The following is a 23,426-nucleotide window of genomic DNA, read 5'->3' as shown; positions in this document are numbered from 1 at the left end:
GCTCAGGCTATTTTCTTTTTTAGCCCAGTGACCCACCTGTCCCTTTTCTCTTCTAATGTCTTAACTATCTAGCTCATCATTCTCCATGGATTTTCTATCTTTCCATTTGTGGAAGAATGTGACTTCAACATTTAACCATGCCAGGATCTTTTGAAAATGCCTACTTTTCAAAAACAGAAGTACTGAAGTATATTTCACTGGAGAGGACACCAGAGACATAGTGTGGTAACCCAGTCTCAGTTGAGCCAAGCATCTGACAAACACATCATGATGGACTGTAAGACAGTGAAATACGGGTGACTAAGAACTGGTAGGTAGACTCATAGCAAAAAGTAATGGTAAGACAGAAGTAAATTCAGAGAGGGCTATTTAATGGAGAACTGTATTACTGATACCTTTTAAAGTTCAACATTTTAAACAAAAATTTCAATGCAAACAATAAACACTGTGTTTATCAAATGTGCAACTGATACAAAATTGACAGGATTAATAAATACCAAAAATGATAAAATTATAATTTAATATCATTTCTATAATTGGGAATGCTGTGTTGAAAACAATATTAAGACTAAGAATGAATAAATACAAAGACTTGCTTTGGGTTAAAAAAAATTCAAGCAACATAGAATAAAATGTATTAACAGGCACACACAAAAAAAAGGTCTAAAGGCTTTTACTTCATCTACAAAGTCAATAAAAGTCAAAAGACAGTGACGTGGATGTTTAGAAAGGCAACATGGTCTAAAATACAGAGTCCAGAAAATATATGACACAAGCGGTTGCAGAAACTAAAGGTATACTCTGCCCAAAAAGGTCTAAACGGAGACAGTCCAGCTACCTTCATACCTGAAGGATTGTTGCTTTACACGGCTGGTTGGTCTACAAGGTTGGCTACTTCTGTGTTTCTCCAGAAGTCAATTACCAGAACTAGCTGGAAAAAATTAAAAGAAAACAAAGTATACCTCAAGATAAAAAAGAACTCTACTTTTAGAATTCTCCAGCACTATTATCAGGTAAATGGGCTCTGCCTCTAGAATAATTTAAATACAACCTAGACAATGGATTAACATTAGAGAAAGAATTTCTATCTGTAAGGCAGATTCGCCTGTATTAATTTTAAGTGTTCTTCAAACTCTAAATATGATTCTATCTGTCATCCACAATAGACATATATCAAAGGCTTCAAATTTTAAATTATTTTATGCTACAGCAAATGGCTTTTGAAACTTAACCTTTTTTTTCTTAGTTAATGCCTATATGTTACCATGATGATTCTGAAAGCTGAATAACAGTATAATAAATTTACATTATTGTCTATTTTCTACCAAAGCACTGAATTTGACTATGCCCTGACCAGCACTGTGCTGGTAAATGTTTAGCAACCGGCTTCCCAAGTGTAGTTTGGGGTACTGGGTAATACTTTGATTTACATCAATGATGTCACCAACGTAAGTGGTGTGACTTCTTTGCTGAAGTGGATAATCATTTTTGAATGAAAGAATATATTCCCAGTTTTCTGAATTATGCACAATACAATAAATAGCTGAAGACATGGCACTTTTGTAAGTCAGCATTATCAGCACTGCTCCATCATTTTAAGCCTAGACAATCAATAAGCAATAAATCAAACCCTGATTTAGGGCATTTGCTGATCTCTGTGGTGTAAATATGCCTATCGTGGTTAATTTCAAGCTACCAATGTGTTATCAGTGAACACTGTTTTTGTTTTCCTATCTTGCCATTCATTTCTTAAAGAAAGCGGGTTAGATGTTCTTTTAGAATTTCCCACATTCTGGAGTTTGCTGCTTGTACTCTTTAGCACTAATAAGTTCTTATATATAATCTCTAAACTTCCTAAAAAATGGTGGCTGACCTACTGACTTGATAGAATTGGGATTTAATCCTTGTTTTTAGCAAGTATATGGCATACATGGTGTTATGAACTTCCTACTGCATCACATCAGAGAGCAATAATGTCTGATTATCTCCTTTCCCGTAATGTTGCACATTGATCATTATTGTATGTCTCTGAGACAACTGTATGAAGCTTTTATTTTACAACATATTTATTGTCTGAAGATATCTTTACATTGCTCCCATGCTGTAATGTATTCTGACTTCTACTGTTACTGTTCAGAAGTCTGTCATCAGTCTGTCACTGCTTTTAAGGATCTCTCCTTCCTCTCCGATGATTCTCAATCTCTTACTCGTTGTGCTTTCTCAGGTGTCCACTCAGTGTTCTGGTTGTGTTTACAACTGCTTTTCTACTGGGATAACACTATGCTTTTGAATTCTACCAGTTCTATTTATTCAGGGCAGCACCTATGCACCCATCTTCTGTATCACTAGTTTTCTCTTCACATTCTCTATTAACATTACATGCTATCCAATCAGCTTTTTTTTAATGACTAAAGTTTTATTGTGAAGTGCTATTTATCACACACCCTGGCCCTGATCTCCATGGCCTTTATGGTTTTTAATAGTTTTGTTTTTCTTCTTCTATCTTTAATCATTTTTAATATTTCTATTTTATTAATGTTAAGGGCTTCCCTAGTAGCTCAGCTGGTAAAGAATCCGCCTGCAATGTGGGAGACCTGGGTTCGATCCCTGAGTTGGGACGATCCCCTGGCGAAGGGAACAGCTACGCATTCCAGTATTCTGGCCGAGAATTCCATGTACTTTATAGTCCATGGGGTCACAACAGTCAGACACGACTGAGTGATGTTCACTTTCACTATAATTGTAGTATTTACTTTTAAATGAACTGTGCAAGTAATTTCAATTATTTAATAGTTCTACTTTGTGAAATTCCTGAGGATTTAATTCTGTTGTCTCTGTGTCTCTGCCTTTTGTCTAAAGTATTGCTTTCTTTTGTTGTTGTTGTAATTTTGAGCTCAACATCAGGGGGGCTTTACCAATGGGAACTCCAAACAGCCAGACTATATGCATTTCTCTATTATAGAATGGTTCTACATTAATGTTAATTTTTAAGTTTGAAGTGTTCTTAATGATGCAGTAAACACAAATATAAAACACAAACCCAGATGAGAATAAAATAGTAGGTACACAATCTTAGGAAACTTTCCCCCCTCACTCAGAACCCAGGTGAAAACAGGCAAGCATCCTTACTTTCTTTCTGTAACCCTAAGTAAATTTTTTTTTTCCTAGTCTACCCTTTGAGTGAGGGTTAACACTTTGAGAAATCAAGGCTTTAGGAGGTGAGCTCAGTTCCACCTCATCTCTCCCAGGCCCAATACCTCCACTCATTTCTCACAGGGCTATTAAAATCTAAGCCCCTTAGTTACCAAGGACATCAACATTACTAAAATGAAAAATAAACAAAAACTGTACGCAAAATCTAAACAGGGAAGTTTTCGTAAAATTACAGCCTATTCACAGCCCAAATGAAACATATTTGGATATGTTTTCATATCCAAAACATAATACTAAGTGAAACAAGAAAATTACAATCCTTTTTTTTTTTCTTTTTTCGTACAGAAGTGTGTGCGTGTACACATTAGTACAATCAAGTATAGACTGTGGTTCCCAGCCCCATGCTTGACTAGCCCTTATATCAGACAAATTACTTAGCTTCATTGTGGCAAAAGTTACTACTTTAAGCCTTTGTTTACTCAAAGTATAAAATGAAGAAAACAGAAGACTTATTCTCAGACACACTGAACAAATTACATGATGCATATATGGAAATTTGCCAGTCATGTTAAAAGTCTCAATAAAAATTAGCTATTATTTAAATAGGCAGTTGAGTTCTTTAAGTTACAAGTTTACACAAGAATCAAAAGTGCCTTGATCACTTATAAAATCCATTTCTAAAGTCTCAATAAAAATTAGCTATTATTTAAATAGGCAGTTGAGTTCTTCAAGTTACAAGTTTACACAGGAATCAAAAGTGCCTTGACCACTTATAAAACCCACTCTATGTGGCACTAACATCTATTGCAGCTGGGTGCTCTGGCTCTGCCCCACCACTCACTCACTCACTAATGGCCTCATGTTGCAAGCATCCAATAAGACAGAGTAAACACAACGCAATTCAATTGTAAAGTGAAAATACAAACACTGAAAACAATGCAGGATTTCATGAAGTCTATAAAATAATATTGAAGGAGTACTCATCTCAGAGCAAAACCCTTGGGGAATGAAGATGCAGCAAAATCAAACCAGTGAACAACTGAAGAAGAGAAAAATCTAACAAGGATGATGACAGGACAGAAATCAAGAAAAGAAATGTCAAGGGCTTAAGAAAAATCTCTTGAGAAATTGCTAACACTCTCAACAGTTTTGGTAAAACTGAAGCTCGTCTAATCTATAGGATTGTTGCTGTTGTTTAGTTGCTAAGTTGTATACGACTCTGTGGAGAAGGAAATGGCAACCCACTCCAGTGTTCTTGCCTGGAGAATCCCATGGACGGAGGAGCCTGCTGGGCTGCAGTCCATGGGGTTGCGAAGAGTCGGACACGACTTCGTGACTTCACTTTCCCTTTTCACTTTCATGCATTGGAGAAGGAAATGGCAACCCACTCCAGTGTTCTTGCCTGGAGAGTCCCAGGGACGGGGGAGCCTGGTGGGCTGCCGTCTATGGGGTCGCACAGAGTCAGACATGACTGAAGCGACTTAGCAGTAGCAGCAGCATACGACTCTGAGACCCAAGGGACTGCAGCCTGCCAGTATCCTCTGTCCATGGGATTTCCCAGACAAAAATACTAGAGTGTGCTGCCATTTCCTTCTCCCAGGGGATGTTCCTGACACAGGGATCGAACCGCATCTCCTGCACTGCAGGTGGACTCTTTACCACTGAGACACTGGGGAAGCCCAAATCTATTTGATAAATACCAAGAAAATCAAAGTAAAAGGATGCTATCAGACTATCACACAATTTCAGCGAAAAAAATTGTAACAACAAAGTACTAATACTTATTCTTTGTTAATTCTAAGAATAGCACAGCTGCAATTATAACTTAAATTTTATTAAATACATGGTAAAATGTTTTCATGCCAGAAAATTGCCCCTAGCAATTATTTTCATTAATAATTATGAACTTTAGTCACCATTTTAAACAGGTCCACTTTAAGATATATTTTCAAAGTACCGATTTTCTCATTTAACAAAGTTTTCTCAAAAATATACATTCCTTATAAGGGGAGAAAGGCTATTATCTAAACTGTTAACAGTGGTTACATCTGGGAGAGCAGAACATGAGGAGAAAGGAATTAAGAATTTCTCTTTATACATTTAGCACAGAATTGGTCAAATTTGTTACAATAAATGTAGTTATCTTTATAATTAAAAACAAAATTACTAAAACTTAAAGATATGCTGTTGCTTTAGTATAACAGGCCATTACCATAAATTGGTGTAGGAGAAAGCAAAGGCAATGAAAATTTTTTTGTTTGTTTTTGGCAATGAAAATTGACAAACAGATTTTTATTGGACAAAATAAGTAGGAAAATGATGAATGGAGAAAAGGGCAACCTCTTCAATATATGTCACAGGATAATAAGACAGCACAGAAAATATTTGATGTTGGGAAGATAACTTCACCAATGTTGCAGAATGCTGAGAAACCTCTATTTTTTGGCCTAAGAAGAACCTAGGGCTACATTGTCCAATACACTAGCCAATAGCCACATGTTACTGAGCACTTGAAAAGTGGCCAGTCTAAGATGTGTTGTGCTTATAAAATGTCTCTGGATTTCAAAGACTTAGTACAGAAAATAAAAGTAAAGTGTCTCATTAATATTCTTATATTGATTATATGTTTGATACTATTTTGTATATAACTGGTTAAATAAAAGACATTAAAGTGATTCTGTTTATTTTTGTATTTTTTAATGTAACTACTAGAGAATTTAAAGTTGCACTTGTGGCTCACTTTTGTGGTCTGTATTTTATTTCTAATGGGACCTTAATGCCAGAAGAACGAACAGGGTCTTGCTTTTCCTCTTGTGTCTTGTCTATTTCAGATTTTTTTCACTTTCAGCAAGGGAATATAACAAACCAAGGAATCAACTAACCCATGAATGTACAGATAAGTTTATCTCTGCACAATTTAATTTCCCAAATTTCATAATGATCAAAAAATAGAGCCTCAAAAGAAGTAAAGTCTACTTATTATTCATAAATTAAGACTGAATGGACAACAGTCCTATGTGGTGAAATTTACCCTCAACACATTTGGGAGCATTTTTTCATATATGTCTAAAACTATGAAGGGCCTAGATTTAGAATCACTTCTTTGCTTATTAATAAAACAACTGCCTTTGTTTTACTGGACTATCAAGAGCATTCTTATTCTCACTGGTCTACTTAGAAGCAGACAAAACTAAGAAATGCCAGTATCCTTCAGCTCAGTAGCATATATGTGTATCTTGTAAAGGAATAAAAGAATCCTAAGAGTAGATTTAGAACGTTTATAATTAAACGTAATATACAAAATATATTAAGTGACACAAGTAAACAAACAGATTTCTGAGTAGTAAAATATAATTACATACTTTTAACTCCTAGCCATCCCCTCTGAAAGATGCACTGTCTTTCTCGCTCTAATTTAATAGTTTGGTGAATGGTATCGCTCTCAATCTAGTAGTTCAGGCCAGAAACCTGGAAGTCGTTATCTCTGATATTTCAATTACCTACTTCTATACTGTTCATTCTATTTCTATACTGCTTCCTGTGATTTTCTAAAATACAAGTCAGATTTGGTTATTTCTTTGTTCAAACCCTTCAGTGGCTCTTTATCATGCACATCCTTTGAAGTACCATGTCTGCACAGCAGACATGGCCCTACATGATCTGGCTCCACTGCCACCCTAAAACTGCCCAGCTGCCCAGGGCCATCTGCAGCCACTCCTAACATCAGACTTACAGTCCATCAATTGAGTCAACTCTGGTAGGACTAGAAACATGCCCAGCTGCATTCTCACACCTCTGTGATTTAAGATGCATTATTTTCTCAGTCAGATGACAGCCTGATAATCTCCTACATGTCCTTCACATCTCACCTAAAAGGTTAACTCCTTTATAATTACATCACTGACTCCTTGATATGCTACAGCCCTACCCATAAGTTCTCACTATAATACAAATACTTTCATTAAAACAGTTATCATATTGCTTTAGAGTTACGTATTTGCATGTCTGGCTCTCTTCTAAACAGTAATTAAGTTCCTTCAGTGTAGGGTTAGTGTCTTTTTGTCTCATAGCACTGTATCTGGCACCAAATAAATACTACCTGTTAAATCATGGCAAGTGAAATTTCTCAATAGGTGATGTTCTCCCAACCCCTAGGTGAGACTTAGGGCCCCATTCACTTCACAAACATTTACTGAACATGTAGTATGTGCTAAGTCCCATCTTAGACACTGGGAACACAGCAATAAGCAAAACAAAGTCTGGCCTCAAGGAGCTTATACGGTAATGGTAGAGAGAAAAAATAAACATTTAAATATATAATATTTGACCATGGTAAATGTGATGGAAGAGGGACAGGAATACAGAGTGATGGGGGTGTGGCTATTTTAGAAGGCAAGACCATATAGTAAAGTGGGGAAGAACACTTTGAGGATTTAATACCTGAGCTGATACTTGAGTTGAGTTACAGAGTTACAAAAATTACCTAGAAAAGAGAATTCCAGGAAAAAAAGAAAAGCAAGTGCAAACGTTATGAGGCAGGCCCAATTTGAAAAACAGGAATAACAGGAACCAAGTGTGGCAACAGCAGAGTGAAAGGAGGCACACGAGTCAGTAAGACAGTGAAGGGCCGGAACAGAGAGACCTGCAGGCCAAGACAAGGTGTTTAGACTTTATTTTGAATGTGTTGGGAAATCACGGGAAGGTTTCAGCAAGAGAATGACATGATCTGACTTACCTTTGCTAAAGATTATTCTAGCAAAAATGTGAGGAACTGACAATACGAGACAGGAATTGAGGAAGAAAATCTCTATGTCTAAAAATAGACATGCAGCATAGGTTACTAACAGAGGAGGTCACAAGAAAAGGTTATTAATGATATATTCTCAAGGCAAAGCCAACAAAAACTTGATGATATGGTTGTATGGGATGTGATGGGAAGAGAGGAGCCACTAAAGAGTTTTGGTCTGATCAACCTGGATGATGACAGTTAAATTTACTAAGATAGGAAGGAAATAAGAAAAGAGGAATCAAGAGCTGTGATTTGGATACTTTAAATGTGAATGCCTGCTGGACACTGTATAGCTATTAAGGAAGCAACTGGAAATATAAGTCTGAAGCTCAGAGGAGGCATAAGAATTGAAGATAAAAATTTGGAAATCATCACCATCAAGATTCAAGCCAAGAACAGGAATAAGACTGCTCAGAGAGTGACAGAGATAGTAGACCAGGGGAACTGAACCATGGGGGACCTACAACTTTAGAGGTCAGGAGGAAGAGATGCAGCCAAGCTTAGGACGTGGAGGAAAAAAAACAGAAGCGTGCAATTCTCTAAAAAGCAAGAGTAATCATTTGCATTAAATGTTGAAAAGTCAAGTAGTAAGAACTGAGAACTTTCCACTGGATTTGGCAGGATAGAGGTTGGTGGTGACACTGGAATAGTTTCAGTGGAGGTGGAGAGATAAACACCTAACTGGAATGAGGTGAGGAAGAATGATCCAATAGGAAAGGAGAAACAAATGATACAAATAGGGAATAGGGAGTTTAAGGTAATAAAGGCATATTTATAACAGTTTTAAAATCCTCTAACAAAAAAGTTAGCAATCATAAGATTAGAAATTCTATCAATACCTGCTTTGTTATACTATTAAAAACATAAGTAGAACATGATATTCTGAATTGCTCAAATATTTACCTCAGGACAGATAAGGTATCTTGAGCCTCACTATTTCATATATAAATTAAACTTACATAATCAACAGCTTTTTTTAGTTATTTTTGCCTTAGAAAGGTTTAGGATTCATTATAGCCTATGCCAGTTCTTCAGTCACTTCAATTTAATCTACGGAACACAAACAAATGAATTCTACTTCTTTAGCAATGGCCAGTATATACATACATCCATTTTTGGAGTTATTTCATAATCTTGTGAATGTAGCAGTAAATAGTCATTTACAAACTTTTAATGAAGTGCTGCCTTTGTAGCTGTTTTAGTCGCTAAGCCATGTCCGACTCTTCTGTGCCCCCATGGACTGTATGTAGCCTGCCAGGCCTCTCTGTCCACGGGGGTTTCCCAGGCAAGAAAACTGGAGCGGGTTGCCATTTCCTACTCCAGGAGATCTTGACCCAGGCATCAAACCTGTATCTCCTGCATTGGCAGGCAGATTCCTTATCACTGCACCACTAGGGAAGCCCCATGAAGTGTAAAGTTAACCAAAAAAGTAATTTTTTCCCTAAACACAAAAGCATTATGCAATAAACCTAAAAAAAGGTTTTTTTTAAATCTGTGTTCTCACCTTACAGAGATAAGCACTCTAAATATCACTTGAATGACTGAAAAACCATTCCAAAACAGCATATTCAATGTCAGAAATTTTCACAGCAGGGATAGAAAACATACTCTGTTTCAACTGATTTGGAATTTTGTTTGTGGAGCAAAAGAAAAAGTAAAACATGAGTAAAAAATTAGAAGATTATATCACCTGGCCAGAAGTCTTTAGTAAAATAATAAAATAAGGGATATACCCAATCTTTCCTCACTTTCAAGTTCCTTCACTTCCAGTGTCAAGCACATTTTTACAAACAAGAAACCAAGAAATGTTCTCCCTCTGCGAACAAGCTTCATTTTAAAAAACCCAAAAAACCTTGATCCAAACACAACAAAGAGGCACTTGCTCATAATATAATAACATGAAAAATTATACTTGGACAGCAAAGAAATGGTTTCATACTTTAAAAACTATGAAGTCTGTTAATGAACCACAACTGATTCTGCTGTAATTTGCTTAATGCATCCTTCCATAAACGCACTTACACTAGTTAAAACAGGGACATATTTCACACTTGAAAACAAAATAATTTCTATATTCACTTGGAGGTTTATTCTTACGTCTATTCAAATCAGGTTTACAAAATGTATGCTGGGACTTAAATTAAGAGAATAAAGACGATAATTTGTGACATTAGTGAATCATGGCCTGCTCTTTTAACATACCTGAACTGAAGAGAAAAAAAAGGTTTTAAACCAAGTAGACACTCATTTCGGAGAAGGCAGTGGCAACCCACTCCAGTACTCTTGCCTGGAAAATCCCATGGACGGAAGAGCCTGGTAGGCTGCAGTCCATGGGGTCACTAGGAGTCAGACACAACTGAGCGACTTCACTTTCACTTTCACTTTCCTGCATTGGAGAAGGAAATGGCAACCCACTCCAGTGTTCTTGCCTGGAGAATCCCAGGGACGGGGGAGCCTGCTGGGCTGCCATCTATGGGGTCGTACAGAGTCGGACACAACTGAAGTGACTTAGCAGCAGCAGCAGCAGCAGACACTCATTTAGAGGCCCTTACTCAGAAGGTAAACAGATTCATTAACTGGAAGCAAACGAGGAGTCAAACAGCTCTATTCAAACGGCTAAACTGGCCACTTGTTGAGTGATACATCTTTTCATTGTGAAAGAATGTGGATTCTTTATTGGATTTTTATTGTTCCAAAAACAGTAATTTTTTACAGAATTTTTATTGTTCCTATCTCTTCCCCACCTGTCACTTCTTGCCACTCTAAGCATTTTTATTTCTTTGAGTCTAATGGATACTGTAAATTTCAGCATGCTCAAATTATATACGGAATAAGAATAAAAAGGCTTGTAAGTAAGGGTCTGAGATGCTTCATATTTGAGCAAAGTTTATGAACTTTAATATATGAACTTTATGATACCTATTTTGGCCACTTACCAGATCTTATGTAGCTTACTTGATCATGTTCAAAACAGTGACACCCTCATTAAAAGCTTCCCAACAACCCTACAATGTGAAATCATTACCAAATTCTACAGATGAGAAAATGAAGCTCAGGATGTTAAACAATATTATTGAAGGCCAAGGACCTCGAAAGTGCCAGATTCTAATCTAGATAATATAGCTCCAGTGTTTGTGCTCTTAACTGCCTTATGGCAAAATGAATATACCAGTGTTAAATGCCCTCCAATTTAATATCTTATAATCCTCTGGGGAAGAAAAATATTAGGAATAACTACATCCATTAGTTGATGTCACAGAAATTAGAGGCCTTTACCATTCTCCTTTCTTTTCAAAAGCTGCTCCAAAAGATATAATGGGGCCCTGGAACTGAAAAGCCAGAGGAACACCAGTGGGTCAGCAAAACTGACCAGGAAGCTTTCAGAGGTCTAACTGGTCTAACCGTGTCTAGGATGACCCTATGCCTGTCCTGTAGTGAATCCAAACCCAAGACAGTCCATTGCCATTTGAAGACCTACTTGCCAAGGATGGCTTCAGACTGTTCCTTCTGAGACCCAGCCCTAAAGGATTTCTGAACGCCTGCTGCATGTTGTACATTTCAATGAATACTTTCTGAGAAAAGTTAAGTATTTTCAACCCCTGCTGCCATATCAAACTATTAGTTTGTCTGACTCCAATTATACCTTGAGTTCCTTGAAAGTAAGAAACACCTTACCATTTTTAAATCCTCAAAGCACAACACCATAACTGGCATATGGATGGCATTCAGTAAATGTCTGATAAGAAATCAGAATTAAAAACCAACGTTCCTAACATGAAGTACTATCAATTCAGACATTTCTGCTTAACTTGAGACTGTGAATAGAGGAAAAGCATGTGTATTCTTGGTCAAAATTAAGAATTCTTTACCAATGTGCTTTTTAATTCAATTCATTCGCTATTTTCCTACTAACATAGACTCTTCTTAACTTGTATATATGACACATGATATAAATATATTTACAGAAAGAGGCCTTATGTGCAAACTAATGGTGAGACCAAAATCAAACTACAGCCAGATTAAAGGCCTGTCCCCTGTACTTGGTTCATTCTTAAAAACCACAATGTCCTTCCACCATTAAAGAAATGATGCTCTATGTTTTTAAGTATTATCTATTTTTACAGATATATACATATATATATACATACACACATACATCCCAATCACAAGAAATACTGAAAAGCACTAAGACTATGAATATTTCTGAGATTATAAAAACCTTACAATATGTTGGATTTTTAAAACCACTGAGCAGCATCTGTCCTGCACTAAAGAAGTCAGTGAGTGGAAAGCACTGTGCTAAGTGCTCATATACTAACTATCTCATTTAACAGCACCGTGAGGTATATATAGTTATTATTACCATTTCACAGATAAGGTAACTAAATCTCTAGGTCACACAGCTAGCTGCTAAGTACAGGAGCCGTAACTGAAACCAAGTTTTGACTGCTTACAACTGTCTCCCATTGTAAATCCTCAACAAAACAACTCTGAATTTTCTGAATCATAGATGCCTAACTTGAATATTGTGCTAACATGCCATGTTTATTGTTAACTTCATCACTTCAAGAAGTAAAATTACCAATATGACTCCATACATATCTGCCCACCTAACCCCTAAAATCTCAACATAGCGTGGGCTGTTTACCACTAACTTCCCCTTTTCTGGAAATCAGACTTCACCCCTCCTAATACCAGGAAAACCCTGTTGGCACCCACCACTCTGTTCTGTATAAAACTTACCACAGCTATCAGGGATAGTGGTTACTACCTTAGGTAACTCTGGAGTCTTAAAAGACTTGAACTCTCTAACAGAGTTCTAAAATACCCACCACACTAAATGCTGAGTAAAAACATCTGGGGAATACAAGGAAAGTATGTGATTAAATACAGTAAGTTTCTCTCTACAAGGACTAGCTCTTTGAGAAGATCTGCTAAGTCACTTCGTGTCTGACTCTGTGCGACCCCATAGCCGGCAGCCCACCAGGCTCCGCCGTCCCTGGGATTCTCCAGGCAAGAACACTGGAGTGGGGTGCCATTTCCTTCTCCAATGCATGAAAGTGAAAAGTGAAAGTGAAGCTGCTCAGTTGTGTCTGACTCTTTGCGACCCCACGGACTGCAGCCTACCAGGCTCCTCCACCCATGGGATTTTCCAGGCAAGAGTACTGGAGTGGGGTGCCATTGCCTCCTCCTTAAGAAGATCAATTGTATGCTATGTTTTGTTTCAAAAGAAACAAAGCCAGTTTGCAGATTTTATTTATACACAACAGGTTAAACATCAAAATTGAAGATATCAAACTTTGCTCCCTAAGATCTGCTGCTATACCACATTCATCTTTATATTTCCAGAGTTAAATACAATGTCTGACCCATGGAAAACACTGAAATATTGAACTAAATTTTACTTTCAAAGACTAAAAAATAGAAAATTGTAAGAAATAGAAACTTGAAGCGGTCCATTTTCAAGGCAAACTAAGTAGCTCTGAGTGGAAAAATTACTAGCAGTTGAACTTGCAAACACGACAAGGTTGAGGCCTGAACTCTTCAGATAAAGTCGGGGTTGGGGGAGGGAGGTCAGACTGGATCCTAAAGAGACAGGACTCCACCCATTACCTGTGCCCCAGCTCTAACCACGCCTAAGGACTTGTGGACGTGACATAGTTCATCAACCTGGAGGGTCCCTAAGCAAACGGAATGTTGGGGGAAGGGATAAACTAACAAGAAAGTCTTTGTTGAAAAATGCGGATGTAAATTGGGAAGGGAGAAAGGATAGCCTAATAAGGAAATAACGAAACTTAGGTGACATCCAGAAAGATTGTACATCTCACAATACTGGACCAGTCACGAACAGGGAGAAGGGACCTGCATGTCAGGGAACAAACTGCTTGAAATGGCCCTGGGTTTGCCTGCCCACAGGACACCAGATCTTGCAAGACTGTCGTTAAAAGCCTCGCCTTCCTTGCGCTTTGTGTCTCTGAGTCCATCCCTTGGTTTTGGGCTGGTGAGCGTGGTTCTCACAGAAATGGAACCCTAGAGTTCTATCCCAATCCTCTCAAGATTATACTAGTGCCATGAAATGTTCTCTAATTTCTCATATGTCTTCAGATTCTCCCTGGACAGACTACAAATACTGAAAAGAAAACTACTTTCTCTACTCTTTAAAGCTTGCAGAGCGATTACCACAGTGTTCAGGACATGCACAGTAGGTAGGCAGTATTTCCATCAGATTTCTTAAAAAGTAACAGAAAGGCACCTTATATATACTTCTCTGCCCCATGAAAAAACATACTAGTTACTCTTCCTACTAGGAAGATTTATTTTTCATCATCTTTGGCACAAATTCTAGAATGCTATCTGCCAGGTCCCATGCCCCAGTAAATATGCATCCTCAAGCAATTATGGAGATAGATAGCTTATGGGGAGGGGGCACTCTCTGGTCAGGTCCCAGTGCTGGCCTGTGGTTAGGGGGAAGGCTAAGTGGGGGGAGGGTGTGGTCCTGTGATAAATCACTGCCCACTCTGCTTACGGGTATTTATCACAGCCCGCTGTCAGGTAAATCACTGGAAAAACACCTCTTCAGTAATTAATGTGAAGTGACGGATAGACAGCCCCTGGGCCCATTAATCAGGAACATCAGCAACCTACTGAGATTATGAATGTCAGGATGCATAAACTGCCGGTGGATCAATAGGCCCAGGAATTCATCCAAGGCTCTCATTTCCGAGGTATCTCCGGTACATTAGGCTCCCTCGACCCTTCCCCCAATCTAAAATGAAGAGCTAAGGCTTCAGAACAAAGAGCAGGAGCAGAGGTCTGAACTGACCACTGCAAGAAAACAGTCAAGAAATCTGGCCACGGCTAGGGAAGCACCAGGACAGGCAAAGTGAGCACAGAGCCATACTGAGCAAGAGGCTCTCAGAAGGCTCGGTGCCCTGGAAAAGCAGGAGAACCAGGAAGACAACAGGTAACAGTCAATACTCAGAGCCTCATAATCCACTTCAGGGGTAGTCCCCTTCTTGCTTCTTATCTTGGACCCATTTTCCTGCCCACATTTACTTTCCTTCCATGTTGGCACCACTAATACAGAGTAGAGAGAAATAAGCAATTTCTGCTCTATAACAAGCTAGGTAAAAAAATGCCAATTTTAGAGAAAAAAGAATCTAGATAAAATAAAATCACTGAATTATCCTTGAATTTAATTTAGCCTCATCCTTCACTGCCATGACAAATGGGGACTTGCCAGCAGAAGTTCCCACAGTGTTTGCTGCCAAGTCGCTTCAGTCGTGCCCGACTCTGTGCGACCCCATAGACGGCAGCCCACCAGGCTCCTCCGTCCCTGGGATTCTCCAGGCAAGAACACTGCAGTGGGGTGCCATTTCCTTCTCCAATGCAGGAAAGTGAAAAGTGAAAGTGAAGTCGCTCAGTTGTGTCTGATTCTTAGCGACCCCGTGGACTGCAGCCCACCAGGCTCCTCCGCCCATGGGAGTTTCCAGGCAAGAGCACTGGAGTGGGGTGCCGTTGCCTCCTCCGCCCACAGTGTTTACAACTGAGAAAAAGGTGGTCCTCCTGACTCATTGGCATTTACAAAGCCTTCTGCCAACATACAATATGGGTTAAAGACTAAACTGTGTGGTCAGATTCTAGAGTAATTAAATCAGCTCCTAATTCTATTTCTTCTCCAAGTCAAACAAAAAATTCTCCATCAAAAGAGTCTGCTCAACTTGTAAAACAATACTGGACCTGAAAGAGAATTACTGCTTGCTCATCACCCGAAGTTTAGCCGAATTATGTACAAGAGATTCGGCTGGGCTTCAGCCTCATATTGAATACACTCTAGGCTGGTACTGACAGGAATGAGACTGCTGTGCTTGCCGCCACATCCCGCCAAACCCCAGTGCTGTGCTTTGTGGTCAGACTAAGGCCAGGGCTGCAATTGTTGGTTAGAAAGTGTCTCAGAGTTACAGCTGCCTGTTCCGCTAAATCTCATTTCATCCTACTGATGGATGGATGGACAGATGGCTGCTTGGTGAAAGCAGCATTATCAGGCAGCTTCTATGGAGCCTCTGAATGATGGATAGCCCTCCTTCTACTTTCTCCAAACCACCATCGATCCAAGCCATATTTCAGCGGTCAGAAGCCCAGTAATATTAAGACACACAATCAGGTTAAGTTACTTGCAGTGTAAACCTCTAGAACAGAAATTCTAACACCTTTGCTTTGCTGTCAGGAACCAGGCTGAAAATGTTACAGCCCATTCTTTCTAGCTGCTAACTCAATGAATTCCAACAGTGCAAAGCCCAAAGGGAACAGCTGGGCTCCGTTCCTAGGAGCACTTGAAAAGCTAGCTTGCCTGCCAAATTTTTTACTAGCCAGTTCTGTGAAATGAACTCTGCAGTTATAGTGAGCAGATCTGTGGATTTGTGTATCCAGTGGAATGTGAAGTTATTAGAATCATATAAACTATATACAGTGTGTCAGTGATATCCTCACTAGACTCAAGTATGGGCACCTTGGATATGCCAGGGAGACATGACTACCAACATCAAGGAGAGTGATTAAAACCAGGATGGACTGAAATTTTGTATTTGCACATAATCCTAAAATGCTGTTTCTATCTGGTTTTCCTGGCTGGCTTCTACTCTCTTGTATACATATCAAATCATAAGTACTAATCCTTGCCTGTTTTCACAAGCACACTTCTGCATCCACTTGTCTGTCACCTTCTAGGCACTCATTTCTGCTTGTTTATTTGGACTACATGCCCCCTTTGTTATGTCCATGTTATCATGTGCTCTCAGACTCATACAACTGGACTCTATCAAAGTTATTTCCACGTGTGTGATTAAAGAAATGGACTCTGAATCCAGCTTTATAATACAGATTCCTAGATCCCACGTGCCCTCTATTCTAAGCTCACGTGTTCCCAGATGACTTCTCTAAATGCTTTACTATCAACTATACCCCAAATCAGCTTGGCCTGGCTCCTGGTCCCACCTCTTTTGACTGACTCGCTGCTGCTGTGAGCCAATGCTCAGAGAATTTGTTTGTATTTGTTTTGGGGGTTAGAAAAATGTCTCAATGGAAAGGCAACTGTCATTCTTCTTGCCATAATGGTAGTTTACTTTAAAATTTTAATATTTATGCCTTAACAACACCTATAATTCTATTTCAAGCAAAAAATAGGAAAAATTCTGTGCTATTTTTATAAAAATTAATGTCTTATCAAGAATAGCACTGCCCTTCACATAAACATTGAATAATTTTTACATAATTTTAGAATTACATTATTGAAAGAGATTGTATAGGTAATAATTCAATATCCTAATTTTTCAAATACAGAAACTGAGGATCTGAGGTTGTAATGTACCTGGTTAGATAGATATTAAGCAGTAAAGCAAGGCTGAAACCTAGACTTCAATTAAAAGTATTGTGCTTATTACATTTCTCAGATATCCCACTTTCATCCTTGGGATTTCAGAAGGAATGAGAGAAATGAGGATTGACTGTTATTTGTATGTATGCCTATGTGTTTGCCTATGTGTTTGGGGAGGAAGGAAGCCACAAGTAATTTAAATTTAGCCACTAATACTATTGTGCTCCCCATCAAAGTTGCCAATGGGTCACCTGAGAGTCATTTGCTATCTTAGAGAACAAAATTTGATGAATCCCTGACAATAAGAAACCTCTATCCTTCTCTTCTCCCTTCTTTATCTAGAAGTTTGAAAAGAAAAAAGCAGAAAGATGTCTAATGCAAGTAGAATCAGAAAAGTCAGAGGCTCCATAACTTAAATTAAATGGACAGAGGAGCAATGCGTCCTCTTCATTTCCAAGGACACCACATTCTGGTCAAATACAGAGCACTAGCTAACTGATTGGACTCCACCCTCTGGTGGTCAAAATGGGTCACTGTTGCATTTCCTGATTGTCAAGTTACCTCCATACAAACCTTACAGCCTTACAGATAGCTGAAAAAGACCTTGGAAAATCATGTCATATAAACTCATTTTTAAAATGAGCAAACTGAGGAATTTACTTAAGACTTGGAACTATTTGAGTGGTAACTGAGACAACAACCCCAGATCTCCCATCAACTAAACTAAACTAGTTAGTTAAGCTAACCATCATACCTGCCTTTAACCAATTTTCTACCCAGTATATATATGCAGGATATACTAGCTGAGTAAAGTTTAATCAGGAAGTTAATTGTGCTGCAAAAATAACCACATAATACACATCAAAACCAAATATATTATCCACCCTAAGGCATATCTCCATTAGTGTAAATGATCAGGATGACTTTTCCATCCCATTCCCACAAAAACGTCCTCATACATTAGATGAGAATTCTGCTACAACTACTCTTAGGACCAGACAAAACATTTCTCCTAGGAATTAAAAATAAGGTACCTCCTAAGAAAAAATTATCAGTACTAGGTGAATAATACGGAATGACAGTGCTTTAAACTCTTTCTTATTTCTATATACTCCTTAAGTTCATAGAAAAGCTGTTTTATTTGCATTAAACAAATACATTTTAGAATAATCAATTTTTTTACAAGGCAATCTCAAGTCAACACAAAGATCCTTTCCTTTCGCTAAAAAGTCTTTTTATGGTGTTTCTATTTGGTTAAGAAAGATCTATTAAGAAATAGATTAAGCCAGGGAACAATGACATATTTTTCAAAATCTGCTGCAATGAACCATGTCTAATTATGTTTTCTGTTCCATTAAGGTTTAGGCCCCACAAGCAAAACTGAAGTAGTAGCAGAGCAGTAGAGGAAGAGAAAGAAAAAAATAAACAGCTAACCACTTGATGAGTGCTCATGATGTGACAGGGACTGTGCTCAATATTTTATGTATCGTATTTTCTCATTTGATTCCAGCTACAGTACTATGAGATAGGTATTATGACCTCAGTTTTACCGATGAGAAATCAGAAGCAACTCAAGGTCACATAGCTGTTAAGTGCTGGTTAGGATTTCAAAGTCCCTGCATTTAACCAGTACACTAGACTGCCTGATGATACTCAGCAAGATGGTCTCTCACAATCATCTATTAATTTCATAAATATTAGCAATTTGCTTAGAATCTGTATAAATGCAAAGCAACCAAAAGAGAGTTCAAAGACTGCTGCAGTAAAACAAGAAAATCAACTAGGGTAAGAATGAAAGATTAATGCTTTCATGGCATGACTATTTCCAATAACCTTCCAGACTTAAAAGTGCTGACAATAATAATCTACTACTATCTCTGAAACTTCCTCATTCACCTTGCCTCACCCTCAAAGCCATATGGTTGAAGAACCTAACCAGGTGTCAGGAGAGGAACTCCCTCTCTTCTATTCCCCATAAGAATAATCTCTGTACTTCTTCCTATCTACTCCCACAACCATTTGAAAACATTATCCTTCTCCACCTTTCTCCAGAGGCACATGGGAAAAACGAGCAGTGAAACTGATGGCACAGCTCCTAGACTAGAGGAACCTTCAAAGCAGAATGAAGAGCGCACTTTCAAATCTGAATCTAAAGAGAGAAGAAACTTGTACAATAAATACCTCCTGCAAATGGCATTTTCAGATGTAATCTTAAACAGAATATAAGTCAGTATTTTAATATTAGTCTGCTCCAGACATTTATAGCCTTTGCTTCTGTGCATGCAGCTGAACAAAGATTATAGGCTGCAGAAGTGGAAGAAATATTTCATAAAAAAATCTGAGTATCCAGACAATGAAAGATACAGGAGAGATTATTCCAGCAGGGGTCTTGAGGGCCCCAAAATATGTAAACAAACTATGGCATGAAAAGGTTTTTCTCATAACATAACACAATTCACGTTCCCAACTTATTTTATACTCCACTGGCTACAGCCGCCATGCATCGGCACCAACTGATTTCACGCTTTAGAGGCTGGGAAACAGTCCGCAGCTTAGTCTCTTTCACACTCCACTGATGTGGTAACCCCATCGTTCACCAACTTAGCTGTTCCGAGTCTAATATTTGCACCTACAACTGACCACCGCAGATCAAAGCTTTAATATAACTAAACAATAGCAATATGTAACATAAAGGTATAGCAAGCACTCTGCTTCCTACTCTGTGTATCTATCTGGTGGTAGAGAGGAGAGAAGAAAACACCTTCCTAAAATTTCTTTCCCTCATTACACATCTGGAGGTTGGTCTGTGTTTCTACACTTCTTTGAAATTAGTTCCTTTCCTGGGTCTATCCTGGGTTGCACTGATATCCTACTGAGAATAAGAGTCAGAACGAATAAGGCTTTCAGGGCTGTGCCTTAAATCTGACATGCATTAAGCTTGATCATTTTTCCCCTTTGAAAGTCACTCAGTCGTGTCTGACTCTCTGTGACCCCATGGACTGTAGCCCTCCAGGCTCCTCTATCCATGGAGTCCTCCAGGCAAGAATACTAGAGTGGGTTGCCATTCCCTTCTCCAGGAGATCCTCCTGACTCAGGGATCAAACCCAGGTCTCTTGCATTGCAGGCGGATTCTTTACCATCTAAGCCACCACAGAAACCCAAGATTCACAAACTAAAGCTAATAAACCACTGAGTAAGTTTTGAAAGCAGAGGCTAATGGGCTTAATCTGTGTCTTATTCATATTGTCTCATTTGACCCCAAGTACATACCAAGAGGTAGGTGCTATTATCTCAATTTTACAGATAAGAAATCTAAAACCAAGTTACTGAAGATCACACAGCTTCCAAGTGTTGGTTAGGATTCCAAAGTCCCTACACTTCACTACTACAGTAGACCAGAATACATGCGTTCTAAAAAAATGGGGTAAACAAAGCATAGTATACTTTCAAAAAAGCAAAAATACCAAAGTGCAATAATAACCAAAGAGAATAATTGTAAAGGTATGTTAGAGATAAAGTTACAACTCTTATCTCCTTCCTCCTTGTAGCTGTACTAGCGAGAGTGAAGACCAAATGTGGCTGATCAGAAACTGAGACATCAAAAGAAGCAAGCTTCACTTTAAAACAGGCAAAGAAAAAACATCAGATAATTAATAAATAAAAGACTCTCTTATATGCAGACTGAAAGTTTACTAATTAAGTTTCAAGAACAGCAAACAATTAGCTTACAATACATAAACATCTTCAGAGAACTGCTCCTTTAAGGATCAGGAAACCTGTCGAGAGTGTTACAAAAGGCTTTCAAAGCAGAATAATCTACTGAACAAACATGGTTTGGGTACTAAACTGTATTTTAATCTAATATTTTTATGATACAAAAAGCAAGACAAATGTTAAAAGTTAGTAATAGCTAACAATAGGTAATGGCATTTTCTTGTAGCCAAACATGTTTTAAGTGCACATATTGTACTGAGATTTACGCTGGGACAGTGGAAACCATAAAGCTGGACCACAGGTAAGGACACAGTTTGAAGCCCATGAATAACACAGCCTCCTCTTTAAGTTGTCTCTACCTAATTGGGAAGGTAAGAAATTTTTTTAAAAGGTGTTTTAAGGTAATATAAAATTGACAAATAAAAAGTTGTAAATATTAAAAATCAGAAAAGAGAGCTATCACTTAGGTCTTGGAACAGTTGAAGAAGATAGCATCAAAGGGGAATTGGAAGCTAGTATGTAGACCAGGGACTGAAGGGAGATATTCCAAGTAGAAGGAATGGTCTGAACAATCTGAAGAGGCAGTAATTCAAAAAACCTTATTCTGGAGACAGCTATAGAAACTACTGGAGCCAAAGGGTCAATATAGCAAAGTGTGGAATATTCTGCCAGAAAGAATATTCTGTTTTCAGCCTGGAGGGCCCTCAACACTAGGTTCAGTCATTCAATACCATAAGCAATGGAGAGTCAAGTCTAGACCCTATAGGCAATTGCTGAGAAGTGATACTATTACTGTTGCGTCTAGATCTTCAAACTCCCTTACACCATCTGTTCTTTCATTTACCCTGGCTTTTTTTATTATTACTATTATGTACCATCAGGTAAAGGTGTTGCAATAGCACACAATCTTAATACTGACATTGCTCAACATTACACTTGCTTAACCCAATGGCATCAATGAGCAAGCAATAACATTTAACCAAAACCCAGAAACAGGATCAACAGGAGGAATGGGCTCCATAACAGTGTGCCCCAAGTCTAATCCCATACTCATAAACAGACATTACATCTAGGGGAGCAATCAGATACACTTACTTTGTATAACCATTCTCACGATCAGAGAGAGAACTGAACCAAAGTTTGCCCCACGTCACATTCCACTCCACAGTCCAAATATCCAGAAACTTGTGCCTTGCTACCTGGTGAAGATTCCCATAGTTGGCCAAGTGTTTCTGAAACAAATAGCTGGTGATACCTTAGTATGTTGTTTAGTCGCTAAGTCATGTCCAACTCTTCTGCAACCTCATGGGCTGTAGCTTACCAGCCTCCTCTGTCCATGGGATTCCCCAGGCAAGAATACAGGAATGGGTTGCCATTTCCTTCTCCAGGGGATCTTCCCAATCCAGGGATGGAACCAGTGTCTCCTGCACTGCAGGTGGATTCTTTACCACTGAGCCACCAGAGGTATCTAATAAACTAACAAATATCAGGATATACATTTGTCTGAGATAAGAGCTCAATTGTTTTGGATCTAGATATGATAACTGGCCTTACTACCATTGCAACAGTCTCTGGAAAAGGCAAGACCCATCCCCATTCCTTTGATTTTTATAGTTTCATTTCCTAGTATGAAGTGATATTTCTAGTCTCTTCGAAACTTTCCAATCTATCCAACTTCTACTTTTCTCAACAGAACATCTAACCTTACAGTTTTTAAGACAAAATGAAACCATAACTCCTTGAAAGGAAAAGTGAAACACATTTCTACCCCACCGAAACCAATTTCAGCTGTTCATTTCAGTGGTATCAGCAGAGCTCACAAGGAGAATAGCTACTGTTCAAACTGCCCACAGAACCTGAGCTGCTCTGCTCTTCTCTCATTTCTCCCCCTCCCCATCTCCTCTGTAACTTATACACAACTGCCTCACTCCGCTGTCCATCCTCCCAAAATGCTGCCCAACAATTTGCAGGCTGTCACAGATTGTCAGCACTGTGTTTGGGGACCTGAGAAGTGCCCCCGTGGGACAGCGCAGTGTTAGTACAGCATTTTCCAGGACACAATGTCAGTCTTTATAGCCAGTCGCAAATTAGTTTCTTCTTAAAAAAAAATAATACTCCTAATAAGACAGGTACAAGGAGATTTTAAATAACCAAGATTAAAACTCACTTGGTTTACTCTCAGACGTGGCCCTTTCAGTCAAGCACAATGAAATCCCATGTCTCTCTCTACTGACACGAGACGTGCAATCATCTAGGAACACCTGAAGTCAGCTTTCTGATGCTAACAGAAGCCAAGAGGCTACCAAAAAAAACATATCAAAGGAGGATCTTCCTTCCCCTTTTTCCTGTGCCCATGGCTCCTCATTCTTAAATTTTATTTGATAGTACTCTGTTTTG

The 23,426-nt window shown here is 38.6% G+C and overlaps 1 protein-coding gene across 10 annotated transcripts in view; it reads right to left on the bottom strand.

The window, feature by feature from the left end:
• The window catches only part of R3HCC1L (R3H domain and coiled-coil containing 1 like), a 72,037-nt gene that overhangs the window by 35,056 nt on the left and 13,555 nt on the right, over positions 1 to 23,426 (bottom strand). For 6 of the 10 annotated variants that reach the window (XM_019953058.2, XM_070780612.1, XM_070780613.1 and 3 more), the window contains one exon: positions 847 to 931. The exons of the other annotated variants lie outside the window; for them this stretch is intronic. The gene's annotated coding sequence lies outside the window, so the exon portion shown is untranslated. The remainder of the gene's footprint in view (positions 1 to 846; positions 932 to 23,426) is intronic. 10 annotated transcript variants of the gene reach the window in all.

This window comes from Bos indicus, chromosome 26, assembly GCF_029378745.1.
Source record: "Bos indicus isolate NIAB-ARS_2022 breed Sahiwal x Tharparkar chromosome 26, NIAB-ARS_B.indTharparkar_mat_pri_1.0, whole genome shotgun sequence".
NCBI lineage: Eukaryota > Metazoa > Chordata > Mammalia > Artiodactyla > Bovidae > Bos > Bos indicus.
The sequence above is the reverse complement of the archived record's forward strand: the minus strand, read 5'-3'. Positions and strand labels throughout refer to the sequence as shown.